The sequence below is a fragment of the Elephas maximus genome, chromosome 7, assembly GCF_024166365.1.
Source record: "Elephas maximus indicus isolate mEleMax1 chromosome 7, mEleMax1 primary haplotype, whole genome shotgun sequence".
Classification (NCBI taxonomy): domain Eukaryota; kingdom Metazoa; phylum Chordata; class Mammalia; order Proboscidea; family Elephantidae; genus Elephas; species Elephas maximus.
Genome location: NC_064825.1, coordinates 862894 through 884962, shown reverse-complemented (window position 1 = coordinate 884962; position 22069 = coordinate 862894).

The window sequence follows — 22069 nt, the reverse complement described above, 5'->3', positions numbered from 1 at the left end:
TCTCTCCGTTCGGGCCTATTCTTGCCTGCGGGACTCTCCGTTTGGGCGTATCCTTGCCTGCGGGACTCTGTTCGGGCCTCTTCTTGCCCGCACGGCTCCTCTACTCGGGCCTATTTTTGCCTGTGGGACTCTATTGGGGCCTATTCTTGCCTCCGACAATCTCCGTTCGGGCCTATTCTGGACTGCGGGACTCTTCGCTCGGGCCTAGGCTTCCCTTTGGCAATCTCCGTTCAGGCGTATGCTGGCCTGCGGGACTCTGTTCCGGCCTTTGGTTGCTTTCGGAAATCCCCGTTCTGGCCTATTCTGGCCTGCGGAATTCCGTTCGGGGCTATTCTTGCTCCGGGAATCTCTGTTCGGGACTATTCTGGCCTGTGGGACTCTGTTCGGGCCCATGCCTGCCTGCGGGGCTCTCTGTTCAGGCCTTTTTCGCCTACGGGACTCTCCGTTCGGGCCTATTCTCTGGAGCGGGACTTTAGTCGGGCCTACTCTTGCCTACGGGGCTCCTCTATTCTTGCCTCTGGGATTCTGTTCGGGCCTATTCTTGTCTGCGGGACTCTCCGTTTGAGCCTATTCTTGCCTGTGGGTCTCTCCGTTTGAGCCTATTCTTGCCTGTGGGTTCTCCGTTCAGGGCTACTCTTGCCAGCGGGACTCTGTTCGTGCCTCATCTTGCCTGCATGGCTGCTCTACTCGGGCCTACTCTTGCCTGCGGGACTCTGTTCGGGCCTATCCTTGCTCTGGGAATCTCCGTTCGGGCATACCCTGGCCTGCGGGACTCTGTTTGGGCCTATGCTTGCCTGCAGGAATCTCTGTTCTGGCCTATTGTGGCCTGCAGGACTCTCCGTTCGGGCCTCTTCTGGCCTGCGGGACTCTGTTTGGGCCTATGCTTGCCTACGGGAATCTCCGTTCAGGCGTATGCTGGCCTGCGGGTCTCTCCGTTCGGGCTTATTCTTGCCTGCGGGACTCTCCGTTTGGGCGTATCCTTTCCTGCGGGACTCTGTTCGGGCCTCTTCTTGCCCGCACGGCTCCTCTACTCGGGCCTATTTTTGCCTGTGGGACTCTATTGGGGCCTATTCTTGCCTCCGACAATCTCCGTTCGGGCCTATTCTGGCCTGCGGGACTCTTCGTTCGGGCCTAGGCTTCCCTTTGGCAATCTCCGTTCAGGCGTATGCTGGCCTGCGGGACTCTGTTCCGGCCTTTGGTTGCTTTCGGAAATCCCCGTTCTGGCCTATTCTGGCCTGCGGAATTCCGTTCGGGGCTATTCTTGCTCCGGGAATCTCTGTTCGGGACTATTCTGGCCTGTGGGACTCTGTTCGGGCCCATGCCTGCCTGCGGGGCTCTCTGTTCAGGCCTTTTTCGCCTACGGGACTCTCCGTTCGGGCCTATTCTCTGGAGCGGGACTTTAGTCGGGCCTACTCTTGCCTACGGGGCTCCTCTATTCTTGCCTCTGGGATTCTGTTCGGGCCTATTCTTGTCTGCGGGACTCTCCGTTTGAGCCTATTCTTGCCTGTGGGTCTCTCCGTTTGAGCCTATTCTTGCCTGTGGGTTCTCCGTTCAGGGCTACTCTTGCCAGCGGGACTCTGTTCGTGCCTCATCTTGCCTGCATGGCTGCTCTACTCGGGCCTACTCTTGCCTGCGGGACTCTGTTCGGGCCTATCCTTGCTCTGGGAATCTCCGTTCGGGCATACCCTGGCCTGCGGGACTCCGTTCGGGCCTATTCTGGCCTGCGGGACTCTGTTTGGGCCTATGCTTGCCTGCAGGAATCTCTGTTCTGGCCTATTGTGGCCTGCAGGACTCTCCGTTCGGGCCTCTTCTGGCCTGCGGGACTCTGTTTGGGCCTATGCTTGCCTACGGGAATCTCCGTTCAGGCGTATGCTGGCCTGCGGGTCTCTCCGTTCGGGCCTATTCTTGCCTGCGGGACTCTCCGTTTGGGCGTATCCTTGCCTGCGGGACTCTGTTCGGGCCTCTTCTTGCCCGCACGGCTCCTCTACTCGGGCCTATTTTTGCCTGTGGGACTCTATTGGGGCCTATTCTTGCCTCCGACAATCTCCGTTCGGGCCTATTCTGGCCTGCGGGACTCTTCGCTCGGGCCTAGGCTTCCCTTTGGCAATCTCCGTTCAGGCGTATGCTGGCCTGCGGGACTCTGTTCCGGCCTTTGGTTGCTTTCGGAAATCCCCGTTCTGGCCTATTCTGGCCTGCGGAATTCCGTTCGGGGCTATTCTTGCTCCGGGAATCTCTGTTCGGGACTATTCTGGCCTGTGGGACTCTGTTCGGGCCCATGCCTGCCTGCGGGGCTCTCTGTTCAGGCCTTTTTCGCCTACGGGACTCTCCGTTCGGGCCTATTCTCTGGAGCGGGACTTTAGTCGGGCCTACTCTTGCCTACGGGGCTCCTCTATTCTTGCCTCTGGGATTCTGTTCGGGCCTATTCTTGTCTGCGGGACTCTCCGTTTGAGCCTATTCTTGCCTGTGGGTCTCTCCGTTTGAGCCTATTCTTGCCTGTGGGTTCTCCGTTCAGGGCTACTCTTGCCAGCGGGACTCTGTTCGTGCCTCATCTTGCCTGCATGGCTGCTCTACTCGGGCCTACTCTTGCCTGCGGGACTCTGTTCGGGCCTATCCTTGCTCTGGGAATCTCCGTTCGGGCATACCCTGGCCTGCGGGACTCCGTTCGGGCCTATTCTGGCCTGCGGGACTCTGTTTGGGCCTATGCTTGCCTGCAGGAATCTCTGTTCTGGCCTATTGTGTCCTGCAGGACTCTCCGTTCGGGCCTCTTCTGGCCTGCGGGACTCTGTTTGGGCCTATGCTTGCCTACGGGAATCTCCGTTCAGGCGTATGCTGGCCTGCGGGTCTCTCCGTTCGGGCCTATTCTTGCCTGCGGGACTCTCTGTTTGGGCGTATCCTTGCCTGCGGGACTCTGTTCGGGCCTCTTCTTGCCCGCACGGCTCCTCTACTCGGGCCTATTTTTGCCTGTGGGACTCTATTGGGGCCTATTCTTGCCTCCGACAATCTCCGTTCGGGCCTATTCTGGCCTGTGGGACTCTTCGTTCGGGCCTAGGCTTTCCTTTGGCAATCTCCGTTCAGGCGTATGCTGGCCTGCAGGACTCCGTTCGGGCCTATTCTGGCCTGCGGGACTCTGTTTGGGCCTATGCTTGCCTGCAGGAATCTCTGTTCCGGCCTATTGTGGCCTGCAGGACTCTCCGTTCGGGCCTACTCTGGCCTGCGGGACTCTGTTTGGGCCTATGCTTGCCTACGGGAATCTCCGTTCAGGCGTATGCTGGCCTGCGGTATTCTCAATTTGGGCATATTCTCTCGCCTCCGGGACTTTCCTTTGGGCCTATTCTCACCTGTGCAACTCTCCGTTCGGGCCTATTCTTGCCTGCGGGTCTCTCCGTTCGGGACAATTCTGACCTGCAAAACTCTCCGTTCGGACCTAATCTAGCCTCTGGGAGTCTCCTTTGGGGTCTTCTGTTGCGTGCAGGGCTGCTCTATTCCAGCCTTTTGTGCTTACGGAGCTCCGATATTCGGTCCTGTTCTAGCATGCGGAGCTCCGCTACTCAGGCCTGATTGTGCGTGCGGGGCTCCGCTACTCGGGCCTGTTGGTGCATGCGGGGCTCCACTACTTGGGCCTGTTCGTGCATGCGGGGCTCCGCTACTCGGGTCTGTTCGTGCTTGCAGGGCTCTGCTACTCGGGCCTGTTCGTGCGTGCGGGGCTCCGCTATTCAGGCCTGATAGTGTGTGCGGTTCTCCTCTATTCAGGCCTGTCCTTCCCTGCGGGACTCTATTCGGGCCTATACTTCCCTGCGGGACTCTGTTCGGGCCTATTCTGGCCTGCGAGACCCTCCGTTCGCCCCTATCGTGGTCTGCGGGACCCTCGTTCGGGCCCATTCTCGCCTTCGAGACCCTCTGTTCGGGCTTTTCTGACCTGCGGGACTCTCCGTTCGGGCCTATTCTTGTGAGCGGGTCTCTATTCGGGCCTACTTTTGCCTAAGGGCTCCTCTATTCGGGCCTATTCTGGCCTGCGGGACTCTCCGTTCGGGCCTATTCTCACCTGGGGAACTCTCCGTTCGGGCCTTTCTGGCTTGTGGGACTCTGTTCGGGCCTATGCTTGCCTGCGGGAATCTCCTTTCAGGGTTATGCTGACCTGTGGGATTCTCAGTTTGGGCGTATTCTCGCCTGCAGGACATCTCTTCGGGCCTATTCTCGCCCGCGGGACCCTCCGTTCGGTCGTTTCTGGCCTGCGGGACTCTCCGTTCGGGCCTAATCTTGGGAGCGGGAGCGGGACTCTACTCGGGCCTATTCTTGCCTAGGGGCCTCTTCTATTCGTGCTTATTCTTGCCAGTGGGACTCTGTTCAGGCCCGTTCTTGCCTGCAGGATTCTGCGTTCGGGCTTATTCTTGCTTGCCGGACAGTGTTCGGGCGTCTTGTTGCCTGCACGGCTCCTCTACTCGGGCCTCATTTTGCCTTCGGGACACCGTTCGGTTCTATTCTTGGTCCGGGAATCTCCGTTCGGGCCTATGCTGGCCTGCTGGACTCTGTTCGGGCCTATGCTTGCCTGCGGGAATGACCGTTCGGGCCTATGTTGGCCTGCGGGACTCTCCGTTCGGGCCTTTCTGGCCTTTGGGACTCTGTTCGGGTCTCTTCTTGCCAGCGGGGCTCTTCGTTTGGGCCTATTCTTGCCTGCAGAACTCTGTTCGGGCCTCTTCTTGCCTGCACAGCCCCTCTACTCGGGCCTATTTTTGCCTGCGGGACTCTGTCCAGGCCTATTGTTGCCCCCGGAAAACTCCGTTCGGTCCTATTCTGGCTTGTGGGACTCTGTTTGGGCCTATGCTTGCCTGCGGGAATCTCCTTTCAGGGTTATGCTGACCTGTGGGATTCTCAGTTTGGGCGTATTCTCGCCTGCAGGACATCTCTTCGGGCCTATTCTCGCCCGCGGGACCCTCCGTTCGGTCGTTTCTGGCCTGCGGGACTCTCCGTTCGGGCCTAATCTTGCCTGCAGGATTCTGCGTTCGGGCTTATTCTTGCTTGCCGGACAGGGTTCGGGCGTCTTGTTGCCTGCACGGCTCCTCTACTCGGGCCTCATTTTGCCTTCGGGACACCGTTCGGGTCTATTCTTGGTCCGGGAATCTCCGTTCGGGCCTATGCTGGCCTGCTGGACTCTGTTCGGGCCTATGCTTGCCTGCGGGAATGACCGTTCGGGCCTATGTTGGCCTGCGGGACTCTCCGTTCGGGCCTTTCTGGCCTGCGGGACTCTCCGTTCGGGCCTATTCTCTGGAGCGGGACTTTACTCGGGCCTATTCTTGCCTCCGGGGCTCCTCTATTCTTCCCTATTCTTGCCTCCGGGAATCTCCGTTCTGGCCTGTTCGGGCCTGCGGGACTCTGTTCGGGCCTATGCTTGCCTGCAGGAATCTCTGTTCCGCCCTACTCTGGCCTGCGGGACTGTCCGTTCGGGCCTATTCTGGCCTGCGGGACTCTGTTCGGGCCTATTCTTGCTCCGGGAATCTCCGTTCGGGAGTACCCTGGCTTGCGGGACTCTGTTCGGGCCTATGCTTGCCTGCAGGAATCTCTGTTCTGGCCTATTCTGGCCTGCAGGACTCTCCGTTCGGGCCTCTTCTGGCCTGCGGGACTCTGTTTGGGCCTATGCTTGCCTACGGGAATCTCCGTTCAGGCGTATGCTGGCCTGCGGGTCTCTCCGTTCGGGCCTATTCTTGCCTGCGGGACTCTCCGTTTGGGCGTATCCTTGCCTGCGGGACTCTGTTCGGGCCTCTTCTTGCCCGCACGGCTCCTCTACTCGGGCCTATTTTTGCCTGTGGGACTCTATTGGGGCCTATTCTTGCCTCCGACAATCTCCGTTCGGGCCTATTCTGGCCTGCGGGACTCTTCGCTCGGGCCTAGGCTTCCCTTTGGCAATCTCCGTTCAGGCGTATGCTGGCCTGCGGGACTCTGTTCCGGCCTTTGGTTGCTTTCGGAAATCCCCGTTCTGGCCTATTCTGGCCTGCGGAATTCCGTTCGGGGCTATTCTTGCTCCGGGAATCTCTGTTCGGGACTATTCTGGCCTGTGGGACACTGTTCGGGCCCATGCCTGCCTGCGGGGCTCTCTGTTCAGGTCTTTTTCGCCTACGGGACTCTCCTTCGGGCCTATTCTCTGGAGCGGGACTTTAGTCGGGCCTACTCTTGCCTACGGGGCTCCTCTATTCTTGCCTCTGGGATTCTGTTCGGGCCTATTCTTGTCTGCGGGACTCTCCGTTTGAGCCTATTCTTGCCTGTGGGTCTCTCCGTTTGAGCCTATTCTTGCCTGTGGGTTCTCCGTTCAGGGCTACTCTTGCCAGCGGGACTCTGTTCGTGCCTCATCTTGCCTGCATGGCTGCTCTACTCGGGCCTACTCTTGCCTGCGGGACTCTGTTCGGGCCTATCCTTGCTCTGGGAATCTCCGTTCGGGCATACCCTGGCCTGCGGGACTCCGTTCGGGCCTATTCTGGCCTGCGGGACTCTGTTTGGGCCTATGCTTGCCTGCAGGAATCTCTGTTCTGGCCTATTGTGGCCTGCAGGACTCTCCGTTCGGGCCTCTTCTGGCCTGCGGGACTCTGTTTGGGCCTATGCTTGCCTACGGGAATCTCCGTTCAGGCGTATGCTGGCCTGCGGGTCTCTCCGTTCGGGCTTATTCTTGCCTGCGGGACTCTCCGTTTGGGCGTATCCTTGCCTGCGGAACTCTGTTCGGGCCTCTTCTTGCCCGCACGGCTCCTCTACTCGGGCCTATTTTTGCCTGTGGGACTCTATTGGGGCCTATTCTTGCCTCCGACAATCTCCGTTCGGGCCTATTCTGGCCTGCGGGACTCTTCGTTCGGGCCTAGGCTTCCCTTTGGCAATCTCCGTTCAGGCGTATGCTGGCCTGCGGGACTCTGTTCCGGCCTTTGGTTGCTTTCGGAAATCCCCGTTCTGGCCTATTCTGGCCTGCGGAATTCCGTTCGGGGCTATTCTTGCTCCGGGAATCTCTGTTCGGGACTATTCTGGCCTGTGGGACTCTGTTCGGGCCCATGCCTGCCTGCGGGGCTCTCTGTTCAGGCCTTTTTCGCCTACGGGACTCTCCGTTCGGGCCTATTCTCTGGAGCGGGACTTTAGTCGGGCCTACTCTTGCCTATGGGGCTCCTCTATTCTTGCCTCTGGGATTCTGTTCGGGCCTATTCTTGTCTGCGGGACTCTCCGTTTGAGCCTATTCTTGCCTGTGGGTCTCTCCGTTTGAGCCTATTCTTGCCTGTGGGTTCTCCGTTCAGGGCTACTCTTGCCAGCGGGACTCTGTTCGTGCCTCATCTTGCCTGCATGGCTGCTCTACTCGGGCCTACTCTTGCCTGCGGGACTCTGTTCGGGCCTATCCTTGCTCTGGGAATCTCCGTTCGGGCATACCCTGGCCTGCGGGACTCCGTTCGGGCCTATTCTGGCCTGCGGGACTCTGTTTGGGCCTATGCTTGCCTGCAGGAATCTCTGTTCTGGCCTATTGTTGCCTGCAGGACTCTCCGTTCGGGCCTCTTCTGGCCTGCGGGACTCTGTTTGGGCCTATGCTTGCCTACGGGAATCTCCGTTCAGGCGTATGCTGGCCTGCGGGTCTCTCCGTTCGGGCCTATTCTTGCCTGCGGGACTCTCCGTTTGGGCGTATCCTTGCCTGCGGGACTCTGTTCGGGCCTGTTCTTGCCCGCACGGCTCCTCTACTCGGGCCTATTTTTGCCTGTGGGACTCTATTGGGGCCTATTCTTGCCTCCGACAATCTCCGTTCGGGCCTATTCTGGCCTGTGGGACTCTTCGTTCGGGCCTAGGCTTCCCTTTGGCAATCTCCGTTCAGGCGTATGCTGGCCTGCAGGACTCCGTTCGGGCCTATTCTGGCCTGCGGGACTCTGTTTGGGCCTATGCTTGCCTGCAGGAATCTCTGTTCCGGCCTATTGTGGCCTGCAGGACTCTCCGTTCGGGCCTACTCTGGCCTGCGGGACTCTGTTTGGGCCTATGCTTGCCTACGGGAATCTCCGTTCAGGCGTATGCTGGCCTGCGGTATTCTCAATTTGGGCATATTCTCTCGCCTCCGGAACTTTCCTTTGGGCCTATTCTCGCCTGTGCAACTCTCCGTTCGGGCCTATTCTTGCCTGCGGGACTCTCCGTTCCGGCCTATTCTTGCCTGCGGGTCTCTCCGTTCGGGACAATTCTGACCTGCAAAACTCTCCGTTCGGACCTAATCTAGCCTCTTTGAGTCTCCTTTGCGGTCTTCTGTTGCGTGCGGGGCTGCTCTATTCCAGCCTTTTGTGCTTACGGAGCTCCGATATTCGGTCCTGTTCTAGCATGCGGAGCTCCGCTACTCAGGCCTGATTGTGCGTGCGGGGCTCCGCTACTCGGGCCTGTTCTTGCATGCGGGGCTCCGCTACTCGGGTCTGTTCGTGCTTGCAGGGCTCTGCTACTCGGGCCTGTTCGTGCGTGCGGGGCTCCGCTATTCAGGCCTGATAGTGTGTGCGGTTCTCCTCTATTCAGGCCTGTCCTTCCCTGCGGGACTCTGTTCGGGCCTATTCTGGCCTGCGAGACCCTCCGTTCGCCCCTATCGTGGTCTGCGGGACCCTCGTTCGGGCCCATTCTCGCCTTCGAGACCCTCTGTTCGGGCTTTTCTGACCTGCGGGACTCTCCGTTCGGGCCTATTCTTGTGAGCGGGTCTCTATTCGGGCCTATTTTTGCCTAAGGGCTCCTCTATTCGGGCCTATTCTGGCCTGCGGGACTCTCCGTTCGGGCCTATTCTCACCTGGGGAACTCTCCGTTCGGGCCTTTCTGGCTTGTGGGACTCTGTTCGGGCCTATGCTTGCCTGCGGGAATCTCCTTTCAGGGTTATGCTGACCTGTGGGATTCTCAGTTTGGGCGTATTCTCGCCTGCAGGACATCTCTTCGGGCCTATTCTCGCCCGCGGGACCCTCCGTTCGGTCGTTTCTGGCCTGCGGGACTCTCCGTTCGGGCCTAATCTTGGGAGCGGGAGCGGGACTCTACTCGGGCCTATTCTTGCCTAGGGGCCTCTTCTATTCGTGCTTATTCTTGCCAGTGGGACTCTGTTCAGGCCCGTTCTTGCCTGCAGGATTCTGCGTTCGGGCTTATTCTTGCTTGCCGGACAGTGTTCGGGCGTCTTGTTGCCTGCACGGCTCCTCTACTCGGGCCTCATTTTGCCTTCGGGACACCGTTCGGTTCTATTCTTGGTCCGGGAATCTCCGTTCGGGCCTATGCTGGCCTGCTGGACTCTGTTCGGGCCTATGCTTGCCTGCGGGAATGACCGTTCGGGCCTATGTTGGCCTGCGGGACTCTCCGTTCGGGCCTTTCTGGCCTTTGGGACTCTGTTCGGGTCTCTTCTTGCCAGCGGGGCTCTTCGTTTGGGCCTATTCTTGCCTGCAGAACTCTGTTCGGGCCTCTTCTTGCCTGCACAGCCCCTCTACTCGGGCCTATTTTTGCCTGCGGGACTCTGTCCAGGCCTATTGTTGCCCCCGGAAAACTCCGTTCGGTCCTATTCTGGCTTGTGGGACTCTGTTTGGGCCTATGCTTGCCTGCGGGAATCTCCTTTCAGGGTTATGCTGACCTGTGGGATTCTCAGTTTGGGCGTATTCTCGCCTGCAGGACATCTCTTCGGGCCTATTCTCGCCCGCGGGATCCTCCGTTCGGTCGTTTCTGGCCTGCGGGACTCTCCGTTCGGGCCTAATCTTGCCTGCAGGATTCTGCGTTCGGGCTTATTCTTGCTTGCCGGACAGGGTTCGGGGGTCTTGTTGCCTGCACGGCTCCTCTACTCGGGCCTCATTTTGCCTTCGGGACACCGTTCGGGTCTATTCTTGGTCCGGGAATCTCCGTTCGGGCCTATGCTGGCCTGCTGGACTCTGTTCGGGCCTATGCTTGCCTGCGGGAATGACCGTTCGGGCCTATGTTGGCCTGCGGGACTCTCCGTTCGGGCCTTTCTGGCCTGCGGGACTCTCCGTTCGGGCCTATTCTCTGGAGCGGGACTTTACTCGGGCCTATTCTTGCCTCCGGGGCTCCTCTATTCTTGCCTATTCTTGCCTCCGGGAATCTCCGTTCTGGCCTGTTCGGGCCTGCGGGACTCTGTTCGGGCCTATGCTTGCCTGCAGGAATCTCTGTTCCGCCCTACTCTGGCCTGCGGGACTCTCCGTTCGGGCCTATTCTGGCCTGCGGGACTCTGTTCGGGCCTATTCTTGCTCCGGGAATCTCCGTTCGGGAGTACCCTGGCTTGCGGGACTCTGTTCGGGCTTATGCTTGCCTGCAGGAATCTCTGTTCTGGCCTCTTCTGGCCTGCAGGACTCTCCGTTCGGACCTCTTCTGGCCTGCGGGACTCTGTTTGGGCCTATGCTTGCCTACGGGAATCTCCGTTCAGGCGTATGCTGGCCTGCGGGTCTCTCCGTTCGGGCCTATTCTTGCCTGCGGGACTCTCCGTTTGGGCGTATCCTTGCCTGCGGGACTCTGTTCGGGCCTCTTCTTGCCCGCACGGCTCCTCTACTCGGGCCTATTTTTGCCTGTGGGACTCTATTGGGGCCTATTCTTGCCTCCGACAATCTCCGTTCGGGCCTATTCTGGACTGCGGGACTCTTCGCTCGGGCCTAGGCTTCCCTTTGGCAATCTCCGTTCAGGCGTATGCTGGCCTGCGGGACTCTGTTCCGGCCTTTGGTTGCTTTCGGAAATCCCCGTTCTGGCCTATTCTGGCCTGCGGAATTCCGTTCGGGGCTATTCTTGCTCCGGGAATCTCTGTTCGGGACTATTCTGGCCTGTGGGACTCTGTTCGGGCCCATGCCTGCCTGCGGGGCTCTCTGTTCAGGTCTTTTTCGCCTACGGGACTCTCCGTTCGGGCCTATTCTCTGGAGCGGGACTTTAGTCGGGCCTACTCTTGCCTACGGGGCTCCTCTATTCTTGCCTCTGGGATTCTGTTCGGGCCTATTCTTGTCTGCGGGACTCTCCGTTTGAGCCTATTCTTGCCTGTGGGTCTCTCCGTTTGAGCCTATTCTTGCCTGTGGGTTCTCCGTTCAGGGCTACTCTTGCCAGCGGGACTCTGTTCGTGCCTCATCTTGCCTGCATGGCTGCTCTACTCGGGCCTACTCTTGCCTGCGGGACTCTGTTCGGGCCTATCCTTGCTCTGGGAATCTCCGTTCGGGCATACCCTGGTCTGCGGGACTCTGTTTGGGCCTATGCTTGCCTGCAGGAATCTCTGTTCTGGCCTATTGTGGCCTGCAGGACTCTCCGTTCGGGCCTCTTCTGGCCTGCGGGACTCTGTTTGGGCCTATGCTTGCCTACGGGAATCTCCGTTCAGGCGTATGCTGGCCTGCGGGTCTCTCCGTTCGGGCCTATTCTTGCCTGCGGGACTCTCCGTTTGGGCGTATCCTTGCCTGCGGGACTCTGTTCGGGCCTCTTCTTGCCCGCACGGCTCCTCTACTCGGGCCTATTTTTGCCTGTGGGACTCTATTGGGGCCTATTCTTGCCTCCGACAATCTCCGTTCGGGCCTATTCTGGCCTGCGGGACTCTTCGTTCGGGCCTAGGCTTCCCTTTGGCAATCTCCGTTCAGGCGTATGCTGGCCTGCGGGACTCTGTTCCGGCCTTTGGTTGCTTTCGGAAATCCCCGTTCTGGCCTATTCTGGCCTGCGGAATTCCGTTCGGGGCTATTCTTGCTCCGGGAATCTCTGTTCGGGACTATTCTGGCCTGTGGGACTCTGTTCGGGCCCATGCCTGCCTGCGGGGCTCTCTGTTCAGGCCTTTTTCGCCTACGGGACTCTCCGTTCGGGCCTATTCTCTGGAGCGGGACTTTAGTCGGGCCTACTCTTGCCTACGGGGCTCCTCTATTCTTGCCTCTGGGATTCTGTTCGGGCCTATTCTTGTCTGCGGGACTCTCCGTTTGAGCCTATTCTTGCCTGTGGGTCTCTCCGTTTGAGCCTATTCTTGCCTGTGGGTTCTCCGTTCAGGGCTACTCTTGCCAGCGGGACTCTGTTCGTGCCTCATCTTGCCTGCATGGCTGCTCTACTCGGGCCTACTCTTGCCTGCGGGACTCTGTTCGGGCCTATCCTTGCTCTGGGAATCTCCGTTCGGGCATACCCTGGCCTGCGGGACTCCGTTCGGGCCTATTCTGGCCTGCGGGACTCTGTTTGGGCCTATGCTTGCCTGCAGGAATCTCTGTTCTGGCCTATTGTGGCCTGCAGGACTCTCCGTTCGGGCCTCTTCTGGCCTGCGGGACTCTGTTTGGGCCTATGCTTGCCTACGGGAATCTCCGTTCAGGCGTATGCTGGCCTGTGGGTCTCTCCGTTCGGGCCTATTCTTGCCTGCGGGACTCTCCGTTTGGGCGTATCCTTGCCTGCGGGACTCTGTTCGGGCCTCTTCTTGCCCGCACGGCTCCTCTACTCGGGCCTATTTTTGCCTGTGGGACTCTATTGGGGCCTATTCTTGCCTCCGACAATCTCCGTTCGGGCCTATTCTGGCCTGCGGGACTCTTCGCTCGGGCCTAGGCTTCCCTTTGGCAATCTCCGTTCAGGCGTATGCTGGCCTGCGGGACTCTGTTCCGGCCTTTGGTTGCTTTCGGAAATCCCCGTTCTGGCCTATTCTGGCCTGCGGAATTCCGTTCGGGGCTATTCTTGCTCCGGGAATCTCTGTTCGGGACTATTCTGGCCTGTGGGACTCTGTTCGGGCCCATGCCTGCCTGCGGGGCTCTCTGTTCAGGCCTTTTTCGCCTACGGGACTCTCCGTTCGGGCCTATTCTCTGGAGCGGGACTTTAGTCGGGCCTACTCTTGCCTACGGGGCTCCTCTATTCTTGCCTCTGGGATTCTGTTCGGGCCTATTCTTGTCTGCGGGACTCTCCGTTTGAGCCTATTCTTGCCTGTGGGTCTCTCCGTTTGAGCCTATTCTTGCCTGTGGGTTCTCCGTTCAGGGCTACTCTTGCCAGCGGGACTCTGTTCGTGCCTCATCTTGCCTGCATGGCTGCTCTACTCGGGCCTACTCTTGCCTGCGGGACTCTGTTCGGGCCTATCCTTGCTCTGGGAATCTCCGTTCGGGCATACCCTGGCCTGCGGGACTCCGTTCGGGCCTATTCTGGCCTGCGGGACTCTGTTTGGGCCTATGCTTGCCTGCAGGAATCTCTGTTCTGGCCTATTGTGTCCTGCAGGACTCTCCGTTCGGGCCTCTTCTGGCCTGCGGGACTCTGTTTGGGCCTATGCTTGCCTACGGGAATCTCCGTTCAGGCGTATGCTGGCCTGCGGGTCTCTCCGTTCGGGCCTATTCTTGCCTGCGGGACTCTCCGTTTGGGCGTATCCTTGCCTGCGGGACTCTGTTCGGGCCTCTTCTTGCCCGCACGGCTCCTCTACTCGGGCCTATTTTTGCCTGTGGGACTCTATTGGGGCATATTCTTGCCTCCGACAATCTCCGTTCGGGCCTATTCTGGCCTGTGGGACTCTTCGTTCGGGCCTAGGCTTTCCTTTGGCAATCTCCGTTCAGGCGTATGCTGGCCTGCAGGACTCCGTTCGGGCCTATTCTGGCCTGCGGGACTCTGTTTGGGCCTATGCTTGCCTGCAGGAATCTCTGTTCCGGCCTATTGTGGCCTGCAGGACTCTCCGTTCGGGCCTACTCTGGCCTGCGGGACTCTGTTTGGGCCTATGCTTGCCTACGGGAATCTCCGTTCAGGCGTATGCTGGCCTGCGGTATTCTCAATTTGGGCATATTCTCTCGCCTCCGGGACTTTCCTTTGGGCCTATTCTCACCTGTGCAACTCTCCGTTCGGGCCTATTCTTGCCTGCGGGACTCTCCGTTCCGGCCTATTCTTGCCTGCGGGTCTCTCCGTTCGGGACAATTCTGACCTGCAAAACTCTCCGTTTGGACCTAATCTAGCCTCTGGGAGTCTCCTTTGGGGTCTTCTGTTGCGTGCAGGGCTGCTCTATTCCAGCCTTTTGTGCTTACGGAGCTCCGATATTCGGTCCTGTTCTAGCATGCGGAGCTCCGCTACTCAGGCCTGATTGTGCGTGCGGGGCTCCGCTACTCGGGCCTGTTGGTGCATGCGGGGCTCCACTACTTGGGCCTGTTCGTGCATGCGGGGCTCTGCTACTCGGGTCTGTTCGTGCTTGCAGGGCTCTGCTACTCGGGCCTGTTCGTGCGTGCGGGGCTCCGCTATTCAGGCCTGATAGTGTGTGCGGTTCTCCTCTATTCAGGCCTGTCCTTCCCTGCGGGACTCTATTCGGGCCTATACTTCCCTGCGGGACTCTGTTCGGGCCTATTCTGGCCTGCGAGACCCTCCGTTCGCCCCTATCGTGGTCTGCGGGACCCTCGTTCGGGCCCATTCTCGCCTTCGAGACCCTCTGTTCGGGCTTTTCTGACCTGCGGGACTCTCCGTTCGGGCCTATTCTTGTGAGCGGGTCTCTATTCGGGCCTACTTTTGCCTAAGGGCTCCTCTATTCGGGCCTATTCTGGCCTGCGGGACTCTCCGTTCGGGCCTATTCTCACCTGGGGAACTCTCCGTTCGGGCCTTTCTGGCTTGTGGGACTCTGTTCGGGCCTATGCTTGCCTGCGGGAATCTCCTTTCAGGGTTATGCTGACCTGTGGGATTCTCAGTTTGGGCGTATTCTCGCCTGCAGGACATCTCTTCGGGCCTATTCTCGCCCGCGGGACCCTCCGTTCGGTCGTTTCTGGCCTGCGGGACTCTCCGTTCGGGCCTAATCTTGGGAGCGGGAGCGGGACTCTACTCGGGCCTATTCTTGCCTAGGGGCCTCTTCTATTCGTGCTTATTCTTGCCAGTGGGACTCTGTTCAGGCCCGTTCTTGCCTGCAGGATTCTGCGTTCGGGCTTATTCTTGCTTGCCGGACAGTGTTCGGGCGTCTTGTTGCCTGCACGGCTCCTCTACTCGGGCCTCATTTTGCCTTCGGGACACCGTTCGGTTCTATTCTTGGTCCGGGAATCTCCGTTCGGGCCTATGCTGGCCTGCTGGACTCTGTTCGGGCCTATGCTTGCCTGCGGGAATGACCGTTCGGGCCTATGTTGGCCTGCGGGACTCTCCGTTCGGGCCTTTCTGGCCTTTGGGACTCTGTTCGGGTCTCTTCTTGCCAGCGGGGCTCTTCGTTTGGGCCTATTCTTGCCTGCAGAACTCTGTTCGGGCCTCTTCTTGCCTGCACAGCCCCTCTACTCGGGCCTATTTTTGCCTGCGGGACTCTGTCCAGGCCTATTGTTGCCCCCGGAAAACTCCGTTCGGTCCTATTCTGGCTTGTGGGACTCTGTTTGGGCCTATGCTTGCCTGCGGGAATCTCCTTTCAGGGTTATGCTGACCTGTGGGATTCTCAGTTTGGGCGTATTCTCGCCTGCAGGACATCTCTTCGGGCCTATTCTCGCCCGCGGGACCCTCCGTTCGGTCGTTTCTGGCCTGCGGGACTCTCCGTTCGGGCCTAATCTTGCCTGCAGGATTCTGCGTTCGGGCTTATTCTTGCTTGCCGGACAGGGTTCGGGCGTCTTGTTGCCTGCACGGCTCCTCTACTCGGGCCTCATTTTGCCTTCGGGACAGCGTTCGGGTCTATTCTTGGTCCGGGAATCTCCGTTCGGGCCTATGCTGGCCTGCTGGACTCTGTTCGGGCCTATGCTTGCCTGCGGGAATGACCGTTCGGGCCTATGTTGGCCTGCGGGACTCTCCGTTCGGGCCTTTCTGGCCTGCGGGACTCTCCGTTCGGGCCTATTCTCTGGAGCGGGACTTTACTCGGGCCTATTCTTGCCTCCGGGGCTCCTCTATTCTTGCCTATTCTTGCCTCCGGGAATCTCCGTTCTGGCCTGTTCGGGCCTGCGGGACTCTGTTCGGGCCTATGCTTGCCTGCAGGAATCTCTGTTCCGCCCTACTCTGGCCTGCGGGACTCTCCGTTCGGGCCTATTCTGGCCTGCGGGACTCTGTTCGGGCCTATTCTTGCTCCGGGAATCTCCGTTCGGGAGTACCCTGGCTTGCGGGACTCTGTTCGGGCCTATGCTTGCCTGCAGGAATCTCTGTTCTGGCCTATTCTGGCCTGCAGGACTCTCCGTTCGGGCCTCTTCTGGCCTGCGGGACTCTGTTTGGGCCTATGCTTGCCTACGGGAATCTCCGTTCAGGCGTATGCTGGCCTGCGGGTCTCTCCGTTCGGGCCTATTCTTGCCTGCGGGACTCTCCGTTTGGGCGTATCCTTGCCTGCGGGACTCTGTTCGGGCCTCTTCTTGCCCGCACGGCTCCTCTACTCGGGCCTATTTTTGCCTGTGGGACTCTATTGGGGCCTATTCTTGCCTCCGACAATCTCCGTTCGGGCCTATTCTGGCCTGCGGGACTCTTCGCTCGGGCCTAGGCTTCCCTTTGGCAATCTCCGTTCAGGCGTATGCTGGCCTGCGGGACTCTGTTCCGGCCTTTGGTTGCTTTCGGAAATCCCCGTTCTGGCCTATTCTGGCCTGCGGAATTCCGTTCGGGGCTATTCTTGCTCCGGGAATCTCTGTTCGGGACTATTCTGGCCTGTGGGACACTGTTCGGGCCCATGCCTGCCTGAGGGCTCTCTGTTCAGGTCTTTTTCGCCTACGGGACTCTCCTTCGGGCCTATTCTCTGGAGCGGGACTTTAGTCGGGCCTACTCTTGCCTACGGGGCTCCTCTATTCTTGCCTCTGGGATTCTGTTCGGGCCTATTCTTGTCTGCGGGACTCTCCGTTTGAGCCTATTCTTGCCTGTGGGTCTCTCCGTTTGAGCCTATTCTTGCCTGTGGGTTCTCCGTTCAGGGCTACTCTTGCCAGCGGGACTCTGTTCGTGCCTCATCTTGCCTGCATGGCTGCTCTACTCGGGCCTACTCTTGCCTGCGGGACTCTGTTCGGGCCTATCCTTGCTCTGGGAATCTCCGTTCGGGCATACCCTGGCCTGCGGGACTCCGTTCGGGCCTATTCTGGCCTGCGGGACTCTGTTTGGGCCTATGCTTGCCTGCAGGAATCTCTGTTCTGGCCTATTGTGGCCTGCAGGACTCTCCGTTCGGGCCTCTTCTGGCCTGCGGGACTCTGTTTGGGCCTATGCTTGCCTACGGGAATCTCCGTTCAGGCGTATGCTGGCCTGTGGGTCTCTCCGTTCGGGCTTATTCTTGCCTGCGGGACTCTCCGTTTGGGCGTATCCTTGCCTGCGGAACTCTGTTCGGGCCTCTTCTTGCCCGCACGGCTCCTCTACTCGGGCCTATTTTTGCCTGTGGGACTCTATTGGGGCCTATTCTTGCCTCCGACAATCTCCGTTCGGGCCTATTCTGGCCTGCGGGACTCTTCGTTCGGGCCTAGGCTTCCCTTTGGCAATCTCCGTTCAGGCGTATGCTGGCCTGCGGGACTCTGTTCCGGCCTTTGGTTGCTTTCGGAAATCCCCGTTCTGGCCTATTCTGGCCTGCGGAATTCCGTTCGGGGCTATTCTTGCTCCGGGAATCTCTGTTCGGGACTATTCTGGCCTGTGGGACTCTGTTCGGGCCCATGCCTGCCTGCGGGGCTCTCTGTTCAGGCCTTTTTCGCCTACGGGACTCTCCGTTCGGGCCTATTCTCTGGAGCGGGACTTTAGTCGGGCCTACTCTTGCCTATGGGGCTCCTCTATTCTTGCCTCTGGGATTCTGTTCGGGCCTATTCTTGTCTGCGGGACTCTCCGTTTGAGCCTATTCTTGCCTGTGGGTCTCTCCGTTTGAGCCTATTCTTGCCTGTGGGTTCTCCGTTCAGGGCTACTCTTGCCAGCGGGACTCTGTTCGTGCCTCATCTTGCCTGCATGGCTGCTCTACTCGGGCCTACTCTTGCCTGCGGGACTCTGTTCGGGCCTATCCTTGCTCTGGGAATCTCCGTTCGGGCATACCCTGGCCTGCGGGACTCCGTTCGGGCCTATTCTGGCCTGCGGGACTCTGTTTGGGCCTATGCTTGCCTGCAGGAATCTCTGTTCTGGCCTATTGTGGCCTGCAGGACTCTCCGTTCGGGCCTCTTCTGGCCTGCGGGACTCTGTTTGGGCCTATGCTTGCCTACGGGAATCTCCGTTCAGGCGTATGCTGGCCTGTGGGTCTCTCCGTTCGGGCCTATTCTTGCCTGCGGGACTCTCCGTTTGGGCGTATCCTTGCCTGCGGGACTCTGTTCGGGCCTCTTCTTGCCCGCACGGCTCCTCTACTCGGGCCTATTTTTGCCTGTGGGACTCTATTGGGGCCTATTCTTGCCTCCGACAATCTCCGTTCGGGCCTATTCTGGCCTGCGGGACTCTTCGCTCGGGCCTAGGCTTCCCTTTGGCAATCTCCGTTCAGGCGTATGCTGGCCTGCGGGACTCTGTTCCGGCCTTTGGTTGCTTTCGGAAATCCCCGTTCTGGCCTATTCTGGCCTGCGGAATTCCGTTCGGGGCTATTCTTGCTCCGGGAATCTCTGTTCGGGACTATTCTGGCCTGTGGGACTCTGTTCGGGCCCATGCCTGCCTGCGGGGCTCTCTGTTCAGGTCTTTTTCGCCTACGGGACTCTCCGTTCGGGCCTATTCTCTGGAGCGGGACTTTAGTCGGGCCTACTCTTGCCTACGGGGCTCCTCTATTCTTGCCTCTGGGATTCTGTTCGGGCCTATTCTTGTCTGCGGGACTCTCCGTTTGAGCCTATTCTTGCCTGTGGGTCTCTCCGTTTGAGCCTATTCTTGCCTGTGGGTTCTCCGTTCAGGGCTACTCTTGCCAGCGGGACTCTGTTCGTGCCTCATCTTGCCTGCATGGCTGCTCTACTCGGGCCTACTCTTGCCTGCGGGACTCTGTTCGGGCCTATCCTTGCTCTGGGAATCTCCGTTCGGGCATACCCTGTCCTGCGGGACTCTGTTTGGGCCTATGCTTGCCTGCAGGAATCTCTGTTCTGGCCTATTGTGGCCTGCAGGACTCTCCGTTCGGGCCTCTTCTGGCCTGCGGGACTCTGTTTGGGCCTATGCTTGTCTACGGGAATCTCCGTTCAGGCGTATGCTGGCCTGCGGGTCTCTCCGTTCGGGCCTATTCTTGCCTGCGGGACTCTCCGTTTGGGCGTATCCTTGCCTGCGGGACTCTGTTCGGGCCTCTTCTTGCCCGCACGGCTCCTCTACTCGGGCCTATTTTTGCCTGTGGGACTCTATTGGGGCCTATTCTTGCCTCCGACAATCTCCGTTCGGGCCTATTCTGGCCTGCGGGACTCTTCGTTCGGGCCTAGGCTTCCCTTTGGCAATCTCCGTTCAGGCGTATGCTGGCCTGCGGGACTCTGTTCCGGCCTTTGGTTGCTTTCGGAAATCCCCGTTCTGGCCTATTCTGGCCTGCGGAATTCCGTTCGGGGCTATTCTTGCTCCGGGAATCTCTGTTCGGGACTATTCTGGCCTGTGGGACTCTGTTCGGGCCCATGCCTGCCTGCGGGGCTCTCTGTTCAGGCCTTTTTCGCCTACGGGACTCTCCGTTCGGGCCTATTCTCTGGAGCGGGACTTTAGTCGGGCCTACTCTTGCCTACGGGGCTCCTCTATTCTTGCCTCTGGGATTCTGTTCGGGCCTATTCTTGTCTGCGGGACTCTCCGTTTGAGCCTGTTCTTGCCTGTGGGTCTCTCCGTTTGAGCCTATTCTTGCCTGTGGGTTCTCCGTTCAGGGCTACTCTTGCCAGCGGGACTCTGTTCGTGCCTCATCTTGCCTGCATGGCTGCTCTACTCGGGCCTACTCTTGCCTGCGGGACTCTGTTCGGGCCTATCCTTGCTCTGGGAATCTCCGTTCGGGCATACCCTGGCCTGCGGGACTCCGTTCGGGCCTATTCTGGCCTGCGGGACTCTGTTTGGGCCTATGCTTGCCTGCAGGAATCTCTGTTCTGGCCTATTGTGGCCTGCAGGACTCTCCGTTCGGGCCTCTTCTGGCCTGCGGGACTCTGTTTGGGCCTATGCTTGCCTACGGGAATCTCCGTTCAGGCGTATGCTGGCCTGTGGGTCTCTCCCTTCGGGCCTATTCTTGCCTGCGGGACTCTCCGTTTGGGCGTATCCTTGCCTGCGGGACTCTGTTCGGGCCTCTTCTTGCCCGCACGGCTCCTCTACTCGGGCCTATTTTTGCCTGTGGGACTCTATTGGGGCCTATTCTTGCCTCCGACAATCTCCGTTCGGGCCTATTCTGGCCTGCGGGACTCTTCGCTCGGGCCTAGGCTTCCCTTTGGCAATCTCCGTTCAGGCGTATGCTGGCCTGCGGGACTCTGTTCCGGCCTTTGGTTGCTTTCGGAAATCCCCGTTCTGGCCTATTCTGGCCTGCGGAATTCCGTTCGGGGCTATTCTTGCTCCGGGAATCTCTGTTCGGGACTATTCTGGCCTGTGGGACTCTGTTCGGGCCCATGCCTGCCTACGGGGCTCTCTGTTCAGGCCTTTTTCGCCTACGGGACTCTCCGTTCGGGCCTATTCTCTGGAGCGGGACTTTAGTCGGGCCTACTCTTGCCTACGGGGCTCCTCTATTCTTGCCTCTGGGATTCTGTTCGGGCCTATTCTTGTCTGCGGGACTCTCCGTTTGAGCCTATTCTTGCCTGTGGGTCTCTCCGTTTGAGCCTATTCTTGCCTGTGGGTTCTCCGTTCAGGGCTACTCTTGCCAGCGGGACTCTGTTCGTGCCTCATCTTGCCTGCATGGCTGATCTACTCGGGCCTACTCTTGCCTGCGGGACTCTGTTCGGGCCTATCCTTGCTCTGGGAATCTCCGTTCGGGCATACCCTGGCCTGCGGGACTCCGTTCGGGCCTATTCTGGCCTGCGGGACTCTGTTTGGGCCTATGCTTGCCTGCAGGAATCTCTGTTCTGGCCTATTGTGTCCTGCAGGACTCTCCGTTCGGGCCTCTTCTGGCCTGCGGGACTCTGTTTGGGCCTATGCTTGCCTACGGGAATCTCCGTTCAGGCGTATGCTGGCCTGCGGGTCTCTCCGTTCGGGCCTATTCTTGCCTGCGGGACTCTCCGTTTGGGCGTATCCTTGCCTGCGGGACTCTGTTCGGGCCTCTTCTTGCCCGCACGGCTCCTCTACTCGGGCCTATTTTTGCCTGTGGGACTCTATTGGGGCCTATTCTTGCCTCCGACAATCTCCGTTCGGGCCTATTCTGGCCTGTGGGACTCTTCGTTCGGGCCTAGGCTTTCCTTTGGCAATCTCCGTTCAGGCGTATGCTGGCCTGCAGGACTCCGTTCGGGCCTATTCTGGCCTGCGGGACTCTGTTTGGGCCTATGCTTGCCTGCAGGAATCTCTGTTCCGGCCTATTGTGGCCTGCAGGACTCTCCGTTCGGGCCTACTCTGGCCTGCGGGACTCTGTTTGGGCCTATGCTTGCCTACGGGAATCTCCGTTCAGGCGTATGCTGGCCTGCGGTATTCTCAATTTGGGCATATTCTCTCGCCTCCGGGACTTTCCTTTGGGCCTATTCTCACCTGTGCAACTCTCCGTTCGGGCCTATTCTTGCCTGCGGGACTCTCCGTTTGGGCGTATCCTTGCCTGCGGGACTCTGTTCGGGCCTCTTCTTGCCCGCACGGCTCCTCTACTCGGGCCTATTTTTGCCTGTGGGACTCTATTGGGGCCTATTCTTGCCTCCGACAATCTCCGTTCGGGCCTATTCTGGCCTGTGGGACTCTTCGTTCGGGCCTAGGCTTTCCTTTGGCAATCTCCGTTCAGGCGTATGCTGGCCTGCAGGACTCCGTTCGGGCCTATTCTGGCCTGCGGGACTCTGTTTGGGCCTATGCTTGCCTGCAGGAATCTCTGTTCCGGCCTATTGTGGCCTGCAGGACTCTCCGTTCGGGCCTACTCTGGCCTGCGGGACTCTGTTTGGGCCTATGCTTGCCTACGGGAATCTCCGTTCAGGCGTATGCTGGCCTGCGGTATTCTCAATTTGGGCATATTCTCTCGCCTCCGGGACTTTCCTTTGGGCCTATTCTCACCTGTGCAACTCTCCGTTCGGGCCTATTCTTGCCTGCGGGACTCTCCGTTCCGGCCTATTCTTGCCTGCGGGTCTCTCCGTTCGGGACAATTCTGACCTGCAAAACTCTCCGTTCGGACCTAATCTAGCCTCTGGGAGTCTCCTTTGGGGTCTTCTGTTGCGTGCAGGGCTGCTCTATTCCAGCCTTTTGTGCTTACGGAGCTCCGATA